The following is a 20,164-nucleotide window of genomic DNA, read 5'->3' on the forward strand; positions in this document are numbered from 1 at the left end:
CTTCCCTTGGGCCGAATATCCCACTCAAGAATCATCTCAATGTACAGAGCAGACAGAAGATATAAAACAACTGATAGTAAAAATGGTAATTATATTATTAATGCATGTTGTTTGTTATTGATATTCAGGAAACATACAATGTTTAGATTCACAATTACATTCAGATGCTGGGTCAATTACCTTAGCTGAAGGACAATTATTAGAAAGTGTTGTTTAAATTGTTTCCTACAGTTGGGCTGTCAAATGTTAAATAAATTTAACATTATAGCAAACATCTGATAATGTCTGGTATTCATATAAGTAGTTGATTATTGTCCCCTCTAATGAAAACCTATAAAAATATATTTCACATTTTTACAGGTTTTCATTAGAGTAGACAATAACCAACTACTTATATGAACACCAGACATTAACAGTTGTTTATTATTGAGTGGCAGTACAGACTACTATAGCTTAGCTGGCAAAGTCTTAAGAATCACTTATTCATAGACAGAGTGAAAAGTAGTTATAATTCAATTGTTTGCCACTTAGAGTCACATTCATGGGATGGGCAGCTATGTAAAATGAATAAATAAATCCATTCATTCAGCCACATAGAAAATGCATTTGAGATTTGAGATAAGAAAAATATAGCAGATTCACCCTAATCAATAAAGTTTTGTAATCAGAATGGAACTGTCCTTGGTACTGATTCTTCTAGCAAAAGCTATTATTACACTAAGGAAATGATCTGTAATAAAAAGAATAATCAGTAGTGTGGCAATTAAAAGAATAACAAATGTATTATTGCATAAGTTTTCATGGATCACAGTACATTGTACCAGATGCATGTGAATCTGGCAAAATTGGCAGTAATCCACAATAAAAGTTGTACACTCTAATTCGTTTTTGCTGCAAGACTACTATAGCAATCATTCTAGGAACCAACCTTTGGGGCTAGTCTCCCTGTATTTCTCTTTTAATACACCATTTTAAATTATCACTGGCTCCAATTTTTCTCTATATTATCCTATTTCTTTCTTTAATGAGCATATCCATTCAAATGCTTAATTATTGCAATCTCAATGACTCCTTAAAGCATTCAATGTGCTCTTTTCTGTAATCATGGTAAAAATGCACTATTCAGAATCACACAGTGCAAAAACAATGCTAGTATATCATAACAAAGCTAACTTTAGTATCTCATTAGACTCATCTCCAGAAAAATACTGTATGTTCAGCTTGTACTGATCATGCAGAAGGAATAAAGTGTGGTAGTTCTTAAGTAGTTAAACACAAATCATAAATCATTCCATCAAGATAGAATTGGCTACTTTGAATCACCACTTACAACAGGTGTTTCCTGGCTTCAGATCTTGGCCATACTTTATATACCGCCGCTGAGCTTTGATTATTACTTTTGTCTAGTATCACTAGAAGCCTTTATATCTATTTTCCCCCTAATTCTATAAAGCTATTTGTATACCATGGTGCAAATTACTTCAGTGTTATTCCACTTAAAAATGACAGCTTTTCTTCATAAGAATAAGGTTGCTTTTCTCTCCAAATAGTAATACAGGAATTCTAAGCATGTTATTGTAATTAGTAGGTATTGTTAGTATGACTAAAGCAGTCTAATTTTTCCCCTTTCCCCATAAGTCTATCTATGCTGTGTGTAGATTTGTATGTAGCTATTGTCTTCTGAATAATTCCACTGCAACCAAGTAGAACAAATACACATAAGGAATCTCTTTCTACATGCTTTGTACCTACTTATATATCCTAGCTTATAGTATCAATCCAAATTGCTGCAAGAGCACAACTTTGAGGACTAGTTTCTAACACTGAGGTAATTGCAGTCATAATTCCTCTTACTTTTGAATGCAACTTTTCTCAACTTTATAGTCTTCTGTTGTGCTGGATTTCAACTTGCAGTCAAAACATGATTTGCAGTCAAAACAGCTCATGGTCCTGTTTGATTGGAGATTGGGGAAGAGAAAACTATTAAACTATTAAACAAATGTTTGCTAATGGTATTGACTGTGAAACAGCCATAGTAATATTATTATATCCGCCAGGAGTGGAACAAAGAAACAAAAGTATTGACATAATAAACGAAGCTGAACAGTGAAAGAAAATTAGGCTGCTTTCCAATTTATTTATTTCAGCAACAGTCCAGTTGGAGATCCACAATCAGGTTTAGATAAGTGAGAGCTGTTCAAAAAAACACCCCATATAGAACTGCCATAAAGTCCTTTTATAGATGGAGAGATCAGAAACCTACCATTATAGCTACATTTTGCATGTTAAGGTGTACTAATTTGTATAGCACTTTTGATTCACATGTTCATGTTTTAGGGAGTATTGCCTGTGAAACGTCTGCTTTAGAGCAAATGTACACAAAAGGCTATTTTTTGAATAAATGTTGTACCTGCAGTTCTTAAATGCATGAGTAGGAATTGGCATGGAATTTGGCATAGTAATACATCTCAGCTGTCAGTGGAGGAAAAGTTTTGCTAGCCTTTTAAGATTAAAAAGATAACTTTAAAAACAATCCTTGATCAAATATCCAGGAGCAAGTTTCACAGCAGTGAGTGATGGTTTTTCAATTATATGATTTGCTTTTGCCTCTTCAGCATCATTAAATAGATTAGAATAAATTATGCAGTTATGAAAATATAGGGTGTATCGAAAGTCAAGCCCTATAGACAATTTATTATATAGATTACATTAAATGTACAAATCGGTTGCATTTTCTTCTAAACCCTTACTTGTTCAACACATGACCTTGGAATACTCCTAAGTGCTATGATATTTTCTCTAAAAATATTAATCAAATGTATTGTGATTGACACATGGGTCTCGCTTTTATTATTCATATATATTAAATCTGTCCGCTTTGCAAGCTTAAATGGATTGTGATATCCAAGTCTTTCTCATAATGTATTTAATTGATGCAATTTTTAAAAGCATATTATCTACACAGTTCCTTGATCTCACTAGCAGTTTCATAGAATATCTTTCAAAGAAGGAACAATAATATTCTTGCACTCACTGAGGGTGGAAATATCACCTTCAGAATTCCCAGCTAATATGGTTCACAATTATGTTGATCTGGAACTACAGAGATGTAGTCTTGGCATATCTGATGGGCACCAGTTTGGGGAAATTGTTGAGAATCTAGAACCTTGAAGATCAGATGGAAAGTCCTTTCTTAGTCATTAATTCAAGTAATCCTGAGAACATAATTTCCCAACCCTACTTCTCTATGTAAAACATTAATAGTAATTACCTATCCTGCAAGTTTGTTGTAAGTATAAACACACTTTTTAAAAAGTATTTATTTACATGCTAAATGCACATTTTTTATTAATCATTGTACTACTAAAAATAGAAAGTATCACAGTTTACACAACTCCACTGCTACTCTATTTTATTGACTACAGCCAATGCCTAATTAATAATGTAAAATATGAAGGTTCAGCAGGGAAACAATGAGTTAATTGAATTGGAAAAATATATTTGAATGCTTTCAATCCCCACTCACAGGCTTTTATAAAAGTCTTTCCTTACTCTCTCATTTAAAAGGAGAAGGAAGAAAATTCCACAGGAACATCAATGGTCTAAAAAAGAATAAGTGAGACAATTCATTTAACACAATCTATATTTACTTCTTGTTGGCATTATAGAGAGCATTCATGAGCTCCAACCATATGACCCTGTTATTTGAAGGCAGCGAAAGCCACTAATCATATGACTTACTAAATGCTATGATTATATTTACAAAATGATACTTTTGACTTGAAGCCGAAAAAATAATTGGCATTCTGATGTATAAAACCATATGCCTCTTTCTATGGAAAACTGTCGCAGGGATTAAGTGTTAAAATCAGGGCATTTAACAGGAAAATAGCATCATCATCATTATTAATTATAGTAAATTTTAAAATACCATTGCTTTAGATCTATTAGCTATTACTTCCCAACTGTGCTAACATTGTTTCATATTTTAAATTAAGTACCATCTTTGTGATATAAAAATTAACATTGTATTTTATTGTCCTTCTATTACATGTAATGTGTAAATTTTATTTAAGGCTGAAAACAGAATTGGATACTGTAATTATATACTTTCAGACAGAAGCAATTAGTTTATTTGATGTGTACTATTATCCCTAGAGGTATAACCTGCATGATACCTGGGAAGGTATACTCCAGCTAAGTGTACATCCTTTCCCCAAGTTCATCCTAAACCTTGCACCATCACTGATTTTGTATCTTTATTACAAAGACACCTTCCCCTTTATTGCCATCTCTACCCCGTGAAAAGCTGTAGAGAATTCATAAGTTTGTCTGTAATGACATTTTAGCTGATCCTGAAAGAGAGACAATTCCACTGCAGACTTTGGAAACTATGTTATATAAAAGAAAGATTGTGTATGTATTAATATTCCCAGGATTAGTATTCTTTTCCAGATGCCCCAGCTCGTATTCCATAATTAGCACTACCCTGAGATCTAGGATTCCTGAAGGCCAAAATGTTCTGCTGCAGATACAAGACATGCAGTCACCGAAAGGAAAAAAGGACACTTGTGTGGCAGGACAAGATAAGACAGGCAGATGGAGATGGTTCTGCTGAATTACGTGATGATTCCCACAGGCCCCCAGCGATGCTTCTGTATGTTTAATAATGTATTGGGCACTTTTAACTAAGCAAAGTGCTGAGCCATTTTTAGCTCGCCCTCATCGCACTCTTGCCAGCAAAGAATCTTGTGTGATCCATCACCGTGGATCATTTTAGAAATTGGATCAAAACAGGATTAGTCCAAGCACACTGAGTGAATTGCTGAAACAGTCCCAGAATTCTTAGACCCTGTAAATATTGACTCTCACATTAAAGAATGGGTTCTTTGGAAGATATTCTGACCCAGTCACATGAAAGGTCTATTATTTCCTTGAGGGCATTGAATTGGGCAGAGAAATCTTTTTAAAAGAATATTTATCAACAGCTAAAATAGATTTCAGGCTAATAAGATATTCTGACTGTGCAGCAAAATGGATCTACTTAATTATTATAGAGAGGTTTATCTAAGTTTACAATCTGCAATTTAAGTATGTAAATCATTAGGACACAAAGTGTTGTTGATTCATAGTAATATGTTGCCCTGAAATTCATTTGTTCAGAGGGCTGCATAACCTGGATGCCCTTAATGATGAACTTTTTTAAAATAGCCTTTCCAAACTCAATACCCTTTGCCTAGGTTAGGAAAGGCTGTTTTCTGAATGAGAAAGAGGCGTTTTGTATTCCTGATACATAAGTTTTCCCTGTCCAGGCAAATCAAGGCATGAATAATAGATAGAATGTTTAATGTTATGGAGTGAGAAATGGGGAATGTTGGTGTGAAGGATATATAATTAAGTAGCCACAAGGACATCAGAATCTGACACGCATTCAGGGTAGACTGGAAGCCAAAATGTCCATATATCATTGGAAGAGGAGGGATATGTAAGGAACATTGGTAGCCTAAGGACACCTGGGTTTCAGAAGATATCATTTAAATAAGTCATCCAGGTCACAAAAGTACACAAGAACAAGTCCACATCAATATTTGATTCTGGCTCAGAGCCAATTCTGTTTAGACACAATGAAACAATCCCATAGACAGCATATACTGGAGTATGGCATGCAACAATAAATAGTTGGAAAACAAAAGTATAGATGCTACATGGCCTACTACATTTTCCTCAACCTAGCTTGATATTTTGAAATGCAGGTGAAAGTGCTATCTTGTCATCAATACTGAAGTCGTATTTAGTTGCCCATCTTGCACGGGGAATAGCAAGGAAGTACAGAGGCTTTCCAGATTAATTTCAGACAAACATGTGATAGGACTTCATACATACCATTCCAACGGAATGTTTGTGTCCACATGATTCAGAAGACAAACAGAACCATAAACTAACCACACAAGTTACATTTCCACAGATTAGTTACCATATATATAATTGGCTAGACAATTAAATATGTGATGTTGTATGACATTATTAGCCTATAGGAGAAGTAAAAGAAGTGACCTATATTTTAGAAAATTTCTTGAACGTCTCTATTTTTTAATTCTATTTCTAAAAGGAAAAGACATCAAGGCCTGTAATTCCTAAAGCCTCACTATGTTTTATTAGAATTCGCAGCATTTTAACTTTCAACCTCTTAAATTATTCTGCATCAGATTAAATGTAAAATACCTGCACGTCGCTTTTCCTTCGATTGGCTTCAGAACTGGATGCAACAAATCATTTTACAAATGCACATAAAAAAAAAAAAACCTACGGTAAGCCAAATATGTTAATACCCCCCCCCCCATTTCAGTCCATATTTAAGCTCCTCAATTGATTGGACTTGAATTGATTGGACTTCTGCTATGAATCACTAATAGGGAGGAAGGCAGAACTTGAGGCACAGGATTTGAGCTCCATCCCCGTTTTAATTCAAGAGGGTGGACTGCTTTCTCCTTCCCTTCTCAATGTTAAGATCAAGGTCAAATACATCTCTGATAGCGGAGATGATCTTTGCACTCTTTCCTTCCTCCGTTTTTCAAATCTGGGGTTTTCATCACAAGGACGGAGCGCTTCCGAGGAAGCCGGAGACCTCTCCTCGGGCTTCACGGAAGGGCCGTTTGCTCTCCGACACCTCCCCTCCTGCTTTACTCCCGCGGCGCAAAGGTGCGCGCCAAGGCCCGGGTCCTTCGGTTCCGCATCACTTGTTATTTTTAGGCTTCAGGTGATGCGCACCTCCCCCCTCCCCCCCTCCCCGAGGGACTTGTGCCATTTTCCACCGTCAACCCTTCGGTTGTCCCCACAAGATCACCTTTTGCGTTCTCGCCTAGCAACTAAGAAGAGTTCCGTCTTCCGTCTATCTCCCGAGAGAACCGTGCGTAGAATATGCCGGAGGAGTCTGTCTGCCTGCCTCCCTCCCTGCCTGCCTGCCTGTGCTGGGGAAGAGAATCTGTGGAAGGCGAAACATGAGAGAAGCGAGGGAGCGCGGAGCAGACATCTGCCCCTACCTACCTGGGGAAAGGCGAAGGCACCAGACGCCTGTTTCCCTCAGCTGCGGACAGCTGCTCGTCGGCAAATCCTGTCAGTCGCCCCCTATGCCACAACGAACTTCTCCGTGATGAGGAAAATAAATTAATACATAAATAAACAAACGCCCGGAGCGAGGGAGGGAAAGAAGGCGCTGAGGGGCTCCGCCGAGCACCTGCTTTAGCGACTGGCCCAAGAACGGAGCGGAGTTGGGGCTTCGGAAGCGAGTGGCGTCAAGGCTCCGGGCTCTGACGCGCGCATCAGCTGCTCAGGTCTGCGCACCGCACAGTGCCGCGTTTGCCCGACCCTTTCTCTTCTCCTCCTGGCGGCTCCCCGCCCGCCTCCTTCTGGCCCCTTGGGAATGCTCGGCTTGTGCGGTTCTCGCAAGCCCTTTCTGCTAGCGCTGGGCGGCGGACAGCAGCCGGCCCGGTTCCGCCTCTCCGGTTGGCTCGGTGGCTGTCTAGCCCGGAGCGCCTGGGTCGTGAGGAGAGAGAGCGCTTCGGAGAGGCTTTCTTCACCCGGGGAGGGGCGCAACGTCTTTTGCCTGGGCGGGGGTGACGTAGGTTTGAGTCACTTAGCGATGCGCGTCAGTGGGCACAGCGCGGGGCTTTTCTTGGCAACATCAGCCCGGCGCCCTAATGGGACGGAGCGCCAAAAAAAAAAAAAAAGAAAAAAAAGCGGTCGGGGGGTTGGCGGGAGCGCTGAGGCGCTATTCCCCAAAACCCAAAGCGACGCCCCAAATCAGCTGGCTGAGCAGGCGGCCGCTCCCACCAGCGAGACTGTCGGCATCCCCACACCTGATGCTTCGGGGGTGGGGTGGGGAAGGCGGGATTTTCCCAGAATGCCTTGGGCCGCTTTGGCACACTGCGGGGAAAAGGATCCCCAATAACAATTCGCCTGAGAGCTAACCTTGCCTCCTTAAGCACGTGGGGGAATTTTTGATGGCCGTTCAAATCAGGCTTTTACCTAAGCGTTCCTGCCTGATTACGAATAAGGGGGATTTCTTTGGCAATCAATCGTCTGTGGGGATTTTCTCAGTCATCCAGGGCAGGGGTCTCCAACCTTGGCAAGTTTTAAACCTGGCGGACTTCAACTCCCAGCTTTGCTGGCTGGGGAATTCTGGGAGTTGAAGTCCGCCAGGCTTAAAATTGCCAAAGTTGGAGACCCCTGATCCAGGGCATGGTTGTCCCAAAGGTGTTTTTTCAAAAGGCAACTGAACTTTCTGTTTTTTCTTTGAAGACCTTTCGCTTCTCATCCAAGAAGCTTCTTCAGCTCTGACTGGTTGATGGGGAATGGAAGGTTGCATACTCCTTGCAGACAGCTGGTCATTTGCATTCTTTTAGAGACTGGTTGAGGCCACTTGGAGGTTTGTCCTGTCCTCAGGGTCACCTGAATAATGCAAATGGGCATAGAACCTTTTTAGAACTGCTGGAAGTGTTCTGGTAGTCTGCAATTTTTCTGGAAAACTGTTTAGAATAGAATAGATTTTTGTTGTTGTTGTCCAAGTGTGATTGGATACACAAGGAATTTGTCTTGGTGCATATGCTCTCAGTCTACGTAAAAGAAAAGATATGTTCATCTAGAATTCTAAGGTACAACACTTAATGGTAGTCATAGGGTACAAATAAGCAATCAGGAAACAATCATACTCCCGCACCATTTGGAGGTATTCATCCCAAAGTGCATAGCTAAATGTCTATGGGGATTCCCAGCCATCCAGGTCACAGTTGTCCCAAAGGTGCTTTTTTCAGGACTTTCTTGTTTTTCTTTGAAGACGTTTCACTTCTCATTCAAGAAGCTTCTTCAGCTCTGGCTGGATGATGGGGAATGGAAGGATTTATACTGCTTGCAGACAGCTGGTCATTTGCATTCTTTTTAGAGAGTCATTGAGGCCACCTGGGGGTTTATCTGTGTCATCAGGCTCACCTGGGTAATGCAAATGGGTGTGGAGCCTGCTTAGAACTGTTGATAGGACAGTGTTGTACACTGGAGATAGATGATGTCATATCCCTCCCTCTTTGTTGAGAGGGCCACTCTTTTTTTGTTGTTGTTTACATTTATACCCCGCCCTTCTCCGAAGACTCAGGGCGGCTTACAATGTATAAGGCAATAGTCTCATTCTATTTGTATATTTTTTTACAAAGTCAACTTATTGCCCCCCCAACAATCTGGGTCCTCATTTTACCTACCTTATAAAGGGTGGAAGGCTGAGTCAATTCAATTTTGACATAGGTGGCCTCTTTGACCCCTCTTTCAAACCAATTCGACCTGGTGAGGTGGACAGCAGGAATTTGAACCCCAGGTGATCTTCAATCCAAGAACCACATCCCATCAAGGCTTTGCTGCTTGGGGTTTATGGGAGGTATAACTGAAGCCATTGGGAAGGCTGGCGTGGAGCCCCCTCCTTGCCAGTTGGGATCATCTACATCTCTACTTTGTCAAGCAAGCAAACAATCTGAGGGAAGACCACCAAAGGAGAAGAAACAATATTGATGTAATCAATTCATTCTGATATCCCTTATCTACGATAGGCCAGATTCTGCTGTAAATTGACCTGGTCCAGTTTGTCTTCATCCCTAGTCTGCTTCTCTGTTCATAGCTGGATTTTCAGGTTCTGCCTTTGCAATCCAATATTAAACTTTTGGAATCAAAAGTGAATGGCTCTGAATTCTTCAAGAGACAGTGAAGAAGGGGCTGGGGTTAAAGGGCAAATAAGCTGTAAGTAGCATGTCAGTTCAAGAAGGTAGTTATGTTCACAAATGGGTGGTGCTTAAATGAAAAAAAATTGCATTGTATGATTTATATTGCAAATTTAAAATTTAACATTAACTAGACTTTTTACTTTAGAAATATATCTCCCTCTCTTTGCCTCTTGTAAATAGGTGTCACATTTCAGACTAAAGCTGAACTGTCAATCTCATTTCTTTACAAGAGAAAAGGCAGTTTTAAAAGCTCTGTTTTTAAAAAAGATATTTTATCAGAGATAAAAGTGGCATATTGACTTATACTGCAAGGGGGAAATGCCAAGAAAATGGACAAATTACTGAATCATTGCATAAATCAATAAGCTAAAATCAGATAAACCATATTACATGTACATAAACCAGGTACAGATCCTTGACTTACAGCAGTTCATTTAGTGACCATTCAAAGTTACAACAGCACTGAAAAAAGTGACCTATGACCATATTTCACAGTTACGACTTTTTCGGTATCCCCGATTCCCCATTGTCATGTGATCAAAATTCAGCTGCTTGGCAACTGGTTTTTATTTATGATGGTTGATGTGTCCAAAGGTCATGTGATCATCACCTTTTGCGACCTTGTGACCAGCAAAGTCAACGGGGAAGCCAGATTCACTTGAAACCAGGTGACTAACTTAACAACTGCAGTGATTCGCTTAACAACTGAAGCAAGAAAGGTCATAAAATAGGGCAAAATTCACTTAACAAATATCTCAATTTAGCAACAGAAATTTTGGGCTGTATTGTGCTCATAAATCAAGGATCACCTGTAGTCCTCCACTTACTACCACTACGGGAACCAGAATTTCTATTGCTAAGCAAGTTGGTTATTAAGTGAGTGGGGCCCAATTTTACATCCTCTTTGCCATGCCACTGCAGTTGCTTCTCAGGAGCCAGATAGGAAGATCACACATGGTGATCACGTGACCCTGGGACACTGCAACTTTTGTAAATAAACTTTTGTAAACTTTTGCCAAGTGCCAGAATTTTAATCACATGCACCATAGGGATGGTGCAATGGACATAGAACAGAATAGAATAGAATTTTTTGTTGGCCAAGTGTGATTGGACACACAAGGAATTTGTCTTGGTGCATATGCTCTCAGTGTACATAAAAGAAAAGATACGTTCATGAAGGTACAACATTTACAACACAATTGATGGTCAATATAGCAATATAAATCATAAGGATTGCCAGCAACAAGTTATAGTCATACAGTCCTAAGTGGAAAGAGATTGGTGATGGGAACTATGAAACGATTAATAGTAGTGCAGATTCAGTAAACAGTCTGACAGTGTTGATGGAATTATTTGTTTAGCAAAGTGATGGCCTTCGGGGAAAAACTGTTCTTGTGTCTAGTTGTTCTGGTGTGCAGTGCTCTATAGCGTCGTTTTGAGGGTAGGAGTTGAAACACAAGGACCAGTTGTTAGTCATTTTTTTCAGTGCCATTGTAGCTTTGAAAGGTGGTTAAATGAACGATTGTAAATGGAGAAATATCTGAATAGCCTGATATCTTGTGGGTATCTAGCCAAAATCTCTTACAATAATAGCATCACCAGACAATTTCTTGATTCTGCTTTAAAAACTAGATACTAGGTTCAACATGCAGACGTATTAACACTTCAAAAATAAAGACCGTCCAAGGAGAGAATGGAGAGAAGATTATTTACTTGGCAATATTTACTACAATATACATGCGTTCATTTAACTCAGGGGTCCCCAAACTTGGCAGCTTTAAGACTTGTGGACTTCAGCATAGCTGGCTGGAGAATTCTGGGAGTTGAAGTCCACAAGTCTTAAAGCTGCCAGGTTTGAAGACCTCTGATTTAACTATTTGCCAAATTGTGAGCTTTTTTTTTAACCAAGAATGGAGATGGGATAAGATGAAACTATCTACCTAGCCAGAAAGAAAATAGACCAGGAATGCTTTAAGAGTTGACATTGTACTTATTGCACACAATGATAATTTTATCTCCCTGTCATATTTGCATGAATTTGGCAAATGCAATATACAAAAGTAAATTAAATATATTTTTAGTACGCATGGGAACTATATTTTCCCCATGACGTAGCCAAAAGCAGTCTCACTCGGAATAGGGAGGAGCTGTGTTAAGAACTGCACATTTTCAAAATGTGTCTTTCTGTATGTAAATATATATTATCCTTTTTCATTGATCACATGAAAATATGATAATAACTCTGATGGATCAAGCCTAGATACCAACATCTCTTAAGATTTCAAGTGAGAAGACAAAAAAATATTTGGTAGTTCTGGGACAGGATTAAGCTAATTGTCCTAGAGCAGGGGTCTCCAACCTTGGTCCCTTTAAGACTTGTGGACTTCAACTCCCAGAGTTCCTCAGCCAGCAAAGCTGGCTGAGGGACTCTGGGAGTTGAAGTCCACAAGTCTTAAAGGGACCAAGGTTGGAGACCCCTGTCCTAGAGTGCCAAAGCTGAGGGGGCACCAGTGCCAACCCTCGTTCCAAACCATTCTAAAAATTCAGATGATTTTATTAGGTGGAAGTGGTGCCATAAGTCAATGTGGCCTGCAGGTGCTATATATCCCTGAGATTTTCAACTACACACTCAAGTATGTACCAGGGGTTGGTTTCACTTATCTTTGCACTGGTTTGCTCGCTCGCACACTCTTGCTTCGCTCACATACATACCACATCTGTGCATGCGCAGACCATATTTGATGACATCTGGGCATGTGGGTGGAGCCTCCCATCGCCGCCGCTACCAGTTCACCTGAACCGAGGCGAACCGGTAGCAACCCACCACTGGTATGTATGTTCTCCCACACACCCCTGCTGCCAGGTTTTATGCTTTCCAGTCTTTCTTCTTTCAGTTATTCGGTTTACATGCCTCCCCATTTCTAAAGGCTACAGCTGAAGAAGAAGAAAATAGATTGTCATGTAGCTTCTCCTTCCTTCTATTAATAGTTCACACCTTTGCAAATGATGCTTTGGGCCATCTGATTTGAAGAACAATAAATGCTGGTCAACTGTAATGTATGCATTTGCATGGGATACGGGAGCTTGAGCCACACTGATTTCCCTGTCAGGTCTCCAAAGTTTCTTGCAACAACTCTTCTGCAGTTCTGGGGAGAGGCAGCCAAGTATGTTGCCACCATCCACTCTATTCCAGAGAGCATCTCTTTTGCCACTGATTTACCAGGAAGGAAGTAAATTGCAACCCCTTTCTTTTAGAATGGGGGAGCGGGTGCTAAATTAGCAACTTCATAGACCAAGAAGAAAGTTGAAAAGGGAAAAAAAAAGAAGAAACACTTTCTAATCAGGTTGATTCAGTCCATATTGACCCAAGACCAATGCCCTTCTTGTCCTAGTGTCCATCAAGCCTGCACACACCAGAACATGTGCCCAGCTATCAATCCATGAATAAATGGATGCCATACTCTATCAACTATACCAGAGCTGAGTCTAATTGCTGTGAAATCCCCTTAGTCCAGACCTAATTGTGGCTGGCTGGGGACTTTCTTCTGATGACATTTTTAGCCAGCCTCTGAGGCACAACACAATTCCCTAAAGAAAAAAAGAAATATGCTCTTGTTTCTTTTGAAAAGCCTGCCTGAGGGAGAAATCCCATCCTCCAGATTTGGTCTCTGACATTTAGTTTTCCTAGGTCTCAGCTGTTTCTACCTGTTACCTGATGGACAGATAATATAGTTTTGCTTTAGCCCTTTTGCATTTGAACCTGCTGAAGTGGAATTTCCCACTATTCAGTGTATCATGTAATGCATGATGGTTGTTTGCAGGCAGCCTTGAATTCACCTGATGGAAATTCAAATGGAAGGGTGCAGTTCTATTAAAAATAGCAAAATATCTTCAAGCAATCTTCTGCCACTAGTGTGAGCCTAAAAGGCACATCTGCAGGATTCTAAGAAGTTGGGTTGAAGAGAAAGGACATTGCTGTGAATCACAACACTGCCCAATCTAGGCATATATTATAATCATTTTCCTGCCACTGTGTTATGCATAACTTCGAGGATTTGTACAACATTTGTAAAAATAATCCTATGCCTTGATCCACCTAAGACAAGGTGACAATTAAACAGAACACTGAGATGCAGGTTCATAAATTTACAAATAGCAGCTTATAAATAATTTGTAGGATATGTGGCCGCCCTCTTTGTCATCCTGGTTCTTGAATCTTGCAGCTGCCATTTGTCTCCATGGCAATAGAATCATATGACCATCCACCATTCATTCATTGCAATTTTTTTACAGAAAGGAGGGGAAGGAGTTAGGGAACACATAACATTGAAAACTGAACATTTCAAAATTGTCAAGAACAACTTTCAAAACACAAAGAGAAAAGCACTGATCCTTTAATATTCTGTATACATACCACTAAGGAAGAAGTGCTGTATGTTTTTAATTTCAGGTAAGAAAAAGAATAATAATCTCACTCTTAGAGTGAGGACTACCAGATCTTAATCCCAAGAGCCCCTTAAATGTAAATGGGAAGAAAAGTGAGGCTTCTCCAGTTTCCTTGCCTGTACCAATCTGAAGCTTTTTAATTATAGAGAGAAGTTGAGACAGAGATTGCAATCTAAGGCAATCACTTCTACTATCTGATGACCTTTAATCTTCACTGGTTCTTGCTTATAAGACAACCAAGTTATTAAACATGTTAAAGATACACATGAAGGTCTTTTCTAAGGGAAGTCCACACCATCCAATTATTTGGATGGGATCAGGGGTGAAATGTTCCCGGTTCGGACCGGATCGACCCATCTGGTAGCGATGGTGGCAGGTGGTTCGTAAAACCAGTAGCAAAAATCCCTGCCCCCCCCGCCCATGCCCACCCAATTGCCTGCTTGCCACTTCTTTTAAAAAATGCTTTTATAAGGGTAAAAAAAGGCTGAGCTGCCTGATGGTCAGAGCCTTTTTTTTTTTAACTTTTAAAAGCATTTTTTTAAAACCTATTCGGCCAAATAGGTTGTAAAAAAATGCTTTTAAAAGTTAAAAAAAAGATTGTGCGCCACAGCTGATCACCCCCCATGCGCTGTTCTACTTACCCCATGCCTCCTTTTGGTGTGTACTGCATGCATGCGCGTACCTCGCATTTAGTGCATGATGAGCCACTTCCATCCCTGCCTCCAAATTCTTATCAATGCTCTACTTATCCTTCCTGATATTGCTCTAGTCTAGTGTGAGCCTTTTCCTAATCTAGTGCCTTCATGTGGCTGCAGCTGCCGCAAAGTGACAGGAAATGAGGAAATGCAGAAAGAAAGGAGAGCAGTTCTATATCTCTCAATGGGAACTGCAAAAGCCAAATGAAAACATCCTGATAAATGCCTGGATAACTGCAACTAGTGAGGGAAAGGCAGATAGATACGTAGTAAATAAGATCTAATTGGTTCATACATAATGGCAAAATAGGAAATCACTTTCCCAGGTACATTATTGGCCTTGGACTTCATCATTATGAAAGTGACAAGCAACATATGAATATGGCGGCTTTTCCAAATTCCAGTCATTACAATTATGCTATCAAAGAAAATACATTAAATTACAATTTGTTTGATCAGGGGTGAAAGAATCAGGTGTTTGAGAATTGCCAAGATTAGATCATCATAGTATATTATTATTTTATACTGATTATATCTGTAATTAATACTGGTCTCAGATTCATTTTCACTGATTAGGGGATATAACTGGAGTTGGTTTCAACCTATGGACCTATCAGAAAATACATAATAAACTGCTTCAAACTGTGCATGTCCTAAATGTTTCCAGATTGATTTGAGAATCCATTTGCTATCCTTGCTTTTAGAGTAGAATCAATTTAAATTAAACATTTTGGCAGATCAAAGAATATTTAGTGAATTCTCTTATACATAATCTCATCTAAAGCCTCACATGGAGGTTCAATGCACCTTTTTCAGACTTTGCAAGATGTAAGAAACTGGTGCTGTGGAATTTATAATAGGAAACATCTCAGTAACAGTTTCTGGCAACTACGTGTAAAAAATTGTGCTATTCTCCTCCTTTCTGCCTTTTTGTACTTTTGCTAGATGCCTGGTTGGCTGTCTAAGGAAAACAATGCTGGACTAGATGGGCTTTAGATCTAACCCCATGCAGCGTAGGACTAAAACTTGGTTTTTCAGTTCAGATATCAAAGCATTCACAGGTCTAATTCCAGTAATTGAAACCTGCAAAAGAATCATATCACTTCACCATATACTGTATGCCACATTCACTCAACCTACTAAACTCTAAAACGGAGTTAAGAAAATGATTCCTATGTCCACATATCATGCTCTGCCTAAACAAGAGATATTATTTAATGTCATGGCTTTGTTCATACAACATGCTAAGATAATGGCTGTCTTCCTACAATATGTTGGACCACAAACTATCTAACCCCCCATTTAGCTTAACTCAGTCAGGGTATGATTGTGGGAATAGGGACCAGGAAGTGCAGCAAGCTACCTATAAATATTGCAATGCCTTGTTGGGACAGGCCAAAGTTCCATTTAAAATCACATTTGGTCCTTGACAGTCACAAGGGTTTATTACAAAGAAAAGGGGGTCAACCTATTTTCCAAAGCACCAGAAGGCAAGACAAGAAACAATGGATGTAAACTAATCAGTGAGAAAAGCAACCTGGAACTAAGGAGAAATGTGAGAACAATTAACCAGTGGAACAGCTTGCCTTAAGAAGTTGTGGGTGCTCCATCACTGGAGGCTTTTACGGAGAGACTGGACAGCCACCTGTCTAGAATGGTATAGGGTCTCCTGCTTGACCAGGGGGTTGGACTAGAAGACCTCCAAGGTTCCTTCCAACTCTGTTATTTTGTTCTGTTCAAACTTACATTGCTAAAGGTCATATGAGGCTATAAAGAATAATTTAGCAGTGATGATGTTAATGTGATAGAAAGGAAAAGCCCAGAATTAATTCATAGTTAATAAAGAAAGAAGCGATTTGAAGGTCATCATATTAAACTCCAATCATTAACAAGTGAAGGCAATGAAATGTGAACCAGTTTTGTGGCTACTGTTTTATTTTCCAAAAACAGCTCATGGTTTTTTTATATGTGTTTCTTTTCCTGCTTTGCTAACTAACTGGCACATTAAGCAAAGCAGATGGGAACTAATGTAGTACTTGTACAGGAGGTCCATGCTGAATAAATTATTTCATGCTGGTGATCTAGATGCTGCCAATGTCCTTGGAAAAGGACAAGAAGATGGAGAGCAATCAAGATCTTCCTGTCTGAAAACCTGCAGTTTTCTTTGCCTTCTTTCATCTTGAGGTTTCCTGCTTAGATTATGCTTCAAAAAGGCAGCTCGTGTTTCACACAACCATCATGTGATTTCTTCTTTCACTCCCCCCCCCCACCTTAGTATATTTTAAGCCTCTCCCTGACGTCACACTTTTCTCCATCTCAACAGGATTTATTTTGTGTTCAGGGATTAGATTGCAACCTTTGAGCTTGCTCTTTCTATTATTCTCATTTCAAGGCACTAAGGATGGTGACGATAAACTACAACATAGGCAAAGAGAGAAGTTTACGTTTGACTTCCATTTTGTCCTTCTCTCAGCAGGAAAGGACATTTCCTTCCTTGATCAGACCCTTTTGTATTCTGAAGGACCACACCAAACTTTCTTATTCTTAGTATGTGGTCAGAGTTGAAGGACAAAAGTTGCTTCAAATAAGACATATGCTTAATAAAATAAGCTAAGCCTTAACCACTTAATGAGCATAAAACAGATTTGTTTTTAATTATCAGGAGACTTCAATCAAACTATTTCTGAGGCAGAATTTTAGCGAGAATTTTTTAAAAAGAGATTTGGAATCTGGGTTCCTCCAGATCTTGCTGCCCCAAATACTATGTACTGTACAATAATAGGTGAAACTCAGAGCTGAAGTAGAGCAATATCTAAATAATATACTACACTCCTGATTTTGAAGGGGAAAAGAAACATGGACATGGCTTCAAAATAAGCCATGAGAAAGCAGTGGGGGAAGTGAGAGACTGGGAAAGGAGAACTCAGTAGCAATTATTATTCATATTGCACCAAAAAGATAACTAGATCTGTATATATTCTAGTACTTTCCAGATATGTTGAAAGTATAGTTCCCAGAATTTCTCAACAAGCATGGACAATGGGCATGCCATTTACCTGGCTATGCTAAATGTAAAGGATTACCCTGTCCAGTCGTACCCGACTCTAGGGGGCGGTGCATTCTCTGCTTCTTAGCCAAGGGAGCCAGTTTTGTCTGAAAACATTTCTGTGGTCATGTGGCCTGCATGGCTATACGCTGAGGTGCATGGAATGCTATTGCCTTCCTACCAAAGAGGTACCTATTTATCTACTTGCAACTTGCATGCTTTCAAACTGCTAGGTGGGCAGGAGCTGGGGCAGATAACAGGGGGTCACCCCATTGCAAGGTACTTAAAACTTGAATCCAGGCTGTCAGCTTTCCAGCTGACAAGCTCAGAGTCTTTAACTGCTGAGTCATCATGCCCCCCCTTCAGATATGCTAACGAGCAGTAATCTCCAGTGAATAAAATACTTTAAAAAGCAATCCTTTACTTGCAATCAAGCTAGGAGGACATTCTTGCAGCTAATCCTGACTCAAACCAGAGTTCTTATTTGAGGCACACAAAAAAAAAATCAAAAACCAACTAGGCTCAAATAATCCTACTTTGGACATATTATGTGAAGACCCAACTCTCTGGAGAAAGATTTAATGCTGGAGAAGGCGGAAGGAAAGAGAAGAGCATCAAAATGGATGGACTCAGTTATAACGGTAATGCCTGCACCATTGGGAGACCAGAAAGACTAGGCTAGGGACAGACTGCTGTGGAGAAAATCTAAGAGTCTATAATGACTTGATGGCACATCATCAATCAGTCAGTCAGTCAATTAATTACTCTAACAGATCTGAAAGACATCAGATTGAGGAAGGATGATTTCCTGATATCTAATCAGGCAGTTTAGCCCTCAGCCACCTCTACTAGATTTTCATCATAGAATAGAATAGAATAGAATAGAATAGAATAGAATAGAATAGAATAGAATAGAATAGAATAGAATAGAATAGAATAGAATAGAATTTTATTGGCAAAGTGTGATTGGACACACAAGGAATTTGTCTTGGTGCATACACTCTCAGTGTACATAAAAGAAAAGATATATTCATCAAGAATTCTAAGGTACAACACTTAATGATAGTCATAGGGTACAAATAAGCAATCAGGAAACAATATCAATATAAATTGTAAGGATACAAGCAACAAAGTTAGAGTCATAAAGTGGAAGGAGATGGGTGATGGGAACAATGAGAAGATTAATAGTAGGGCAGATTTAGTAATAGTTTGACAGTGTTGAGGGAATTATTTGTTTAGCAGAGTGATGGTGTTCTGGAAAAAACTGTTCTTGTGTCTAGTTGTTCTGGTGTGCAGTGCTCTGTACCATCGTTTTGAAGGTAGGAGTTGAAACAGCTTATGTCCAGGATGTGAGGGATCTGTAAATATTTTCACAGCCCTCTTTTTGATTCGTGCAGTAGACAGGTCCTCAATGGAAGGCAGGTTGGTAGCAATTGTTTTTTCTACAGTTCTAATTATCCTCTGAAGTCTGTGTCTGTCTTGTTGGGTTGCAGATGACAGACTCAATAATTCCACTATAGAACTGTATCAGCAGCTCTTTGGGCAGTTTGAGCTTTCTGAGTGGGTGCAGAAAAAGCATTCTTTGTTGTGCTTTTTTGATGACGTTTTTGATGTCAGCTGTCCATTTTAGATCTTGCAATATGGTAGAACCTAGAAATTTGAAGGTCTCTACTGTTGATACTTTGTGTCTAGTATTGTAAGAGGTGGAAGTATGGAAAGGTTTCATGTGTACAAAGTTAGGTAAAATTTTCCTCCAGGTTTCCCCAGCTAATAATCTGAATAATCAGTGGCCAAAATTCTTTTGTGAGTTGAACTTCCAAGTGGACCTTCCTCATTGCAGTGTCACTGCTGTACATTTACTTGCTTCCTTTTCTTCTAGATTTAGTTCACAGTAGACTATTGCCCAACAGGAAAGTGAAGTGAGTTGAAGCTGATCCTTTTTCATCAAGCTTTTTCTACTTTCTTTTATTCAGTTCAATCAAAATCTTGGAGAAGGTAAGCAAAAGGACAGCAACAGTAAAATGTACTGCCAAGATGTTCTGGAAGTCACAACTAAAGTTCTGCTCAGTTCTATCTCCCACCCTCTCCCTCCATCCCTCTCTCTCTCCCTCCCCCCTCTCTCTACACACAGACACACAATCAATATATTTCTTTCTATCTATCTATCTATCTATCTATCTATCTATCTATCTATCTATCTATCTATCTATCTATCT

General features: G+C 39.5%; 1 protein-coding gene across 1 annotated transcript in view; it reads right to left on the reverse strand.

The window, feature by feature from the left end:
- The window catches only part of SLC6A17 (solute carrier family 6 member 17), a 47,538-nt gene extending 39,953 nt beyond the window's left edge, over nt 1–7,585 (reverse strand). The window contains exon 1 of the mRNA XM_058176984.1: nt 7,045–7,585. The gene's annotated coding sequence lies outside the window, so the exon portion shown is untranslated. The remainder of the gene's footprint in view (nt 1–7,044) is intronic.
- Nucleotides 7,586–20,164: the final 12,579 nt, after the last annotated feature.

The sequence above is a fragment of the Ahaetulla prasina genome, chromosome 3 (assembly GCF_028640845.1).
Source record: "Ahaetulla prasina isolate Xishuangbanna chromosome 3, ASM2864084v1, whole genome shotgun sequence".
NCBI classification, from domain to species: domain Eukaryota; kingdom Metazoa; phylum Chordata; class Lepidosauria; order Squamata; family Colubridae; genus Ahaetulla; species Ahaetulla prasina.